Here is a 2,219-nt window from a genome sequence, read left to right as displayed (position 1 = left end):
AATTTATCGACCCCAAAAAGGATGAAAGGCAAAGTCGACCTCGGCGGAATTTGAACTCAGAACGTAAAGGCAGACGAAATATCGATAAGCATTTCGTCCGGCGTGCTAACGTTTCTGCCATCTCGCCGCCTTAAATGTAAGAAATAATAAACAACAAAAATAAATTCTTTAACTTTGTATCTTTAGCAGAACTCTTGAAATGCCTTCATCCTCATCATCATCAGTATTATCATCATTAAGGCGGTGAGCTGGTAGAATGGTTAGCACGTCGGATAAAACGCTCAGTGACGTTTTTTCCGGCTCTTTACGGTCTCCGTTCAAATTCTGCCGAGGCCAAATTTATTTTTTCGGGGTCGATGAAATAATTACCAGTCGACTTACTCCCCCGAAATTTCAAGCCTTGTACCCATAATAGAAAGTATCATAATAATAATAATAATTATTATTATTATCATACTGATTTATTGTAGTTCGTGCCTTTGAAATTGTCCTTAACTTTTTAAAATCTCGGTCTCGTACACCTCACTGATATGGTGCCCTCAGCAGATTTTGAACTCGGAATGTACTAGTCCAGAACAGATATCGCAAAAACGTCCCGCCTGATGACATAACAATGCTTCTGCACCTTATTCTAGCGTTCTAACATCTCTGCCAGCTGTCCGTATTGTGCTGTGAACGTCACACTACTGTGTAGAACCTGTTTGTTTAGTTGCTGTGAATAAAGCATTTAATATTCAGCGGGAGCAATGGTGTTAATGCTGCAATAAATACTTTCTAACATTTACTCTCATTACTTTCTTCTGATTGCTTTTATCGATCTGCAGAGAGAATCAATAGATTGAGAAGGGCTTATATATATATATTGAACCAGGCAATATTCCTGTCATGTACCAAATAAATCTCTGGGGGGAAAAATGGCGAAGAGACCTTTCGGTAGAGTCGTGCAGGCTAAGTGGTTTTGAGGGTGCAAAACTAATTTTCTTTACGCTGCTTTTACCATTGGGAAATAGAAGCACGTTAAAACACCCCCGCTTTAAATTAGCTGTCTATCTATCCATCAATCTCTTGTTCGATTTTAGCTATAAACATCCGGCAAATATCTATAACATTGATTTTTTTTTATTTATTTATTTATTTTAGTTAAGACTAACGATCTCTGATGAAAAGCATAACTTATGGCCTTGCCTAAGAGCATCTGTGTCAGCTACGTGCCGGTTTATAACAACGTTACCGGTTTAAGTGGTTTCATTTCTAAACTAAAAGTTGTCAAATAAATCTAGCATGGAGAAAGTAAAGACGCCCAAAACTCTCTCTTCGTATTCTGTAGTTATCTCACAGATAACATTTGAGTTTCTTGGATTCTTTCAGCCATTATTCTTGGTTGTTGCATCTCAACCCTTAAAGCCGTATATTCTTTTTATTCCTCCTGCTTCCTCCATTGTTCTCCGAATTGCCACTAGTCTATTTTCATATTTGTGATTGGTTCTTGTCAGTTATCATCTCCACCAATAAAATTTTAAAAATCATTTTCAGAATTGTACAAGTCCTCTCAAACTTTCGAATCGCTGCCACGCATCGAAACACGAACTTTTCGTTTCCAAACGACGTAATTCTTTCTGGGCGATCAAATTTGGAATAATTCTTTGTCATGAGGATGGACGGGAGGGGTACAATCTCGTAATGAAATTATGGTAAAAGCAATGGGTGATGTTGTCAAGGAAGCTCCATCACTCTCTTGGCTTTTCTTCCATGCAAAAAGCTTCAAGTATTTTGTATTTAGCTCCAGCCTGATGTCGAATTATTTTAAATGTAAAAAATATATTTCTTTATTACATCATGTCTAAGTCTTTAATTATGCTTCAATTCACATCTAGACCGCTTTATAGGAACACACACACACACACACACACACACACACACACTGACGTCATAAGAATTTGTAAACTTCGGGAGAACGTGAAATAACCTTCCTTTGAAAGGTGGACCTCGAAGCAGATAGAGCTATAAATAATATTGGGTTTCACTCTTTGGCTTGAAAAAGTCGAAGGCTGCCCGTGAAATTCGTACTCAAATTTCCTAAAAAGGAATTATATATCTCTACCTCGTACCTGACTGCTACTTTATTTTATCAACCCTGTCCCCCGAAAGTTGACTGATAAAAGTTGACCTTGCTGATGTTTGAACTCGTAACCTAAGCAGTTGTAATTAACTGCAAGGCA

Source organism: Octopus bimaculoides, chromosome 19 (assembly GCF_001194135.2).
Source record: "Octopus bimaculoides isolate UCB-OBI-ISO-001 chromosome 19, ASM119413v2, whole genome shotgun sequence".
In the NCBI taxonomy this organism is placed as follows: domain Eukaryota; kingdom Metazoa; phylum Mollusca; class Cephalopoda; order Octopoda; family Octopodidae; genus Octopus; species Octopus bimaculoides.
The sequence above is the reverse complement of the archived record's forward strand: the minus strand, read 5'-3'. Positions refer to the sequence as shown.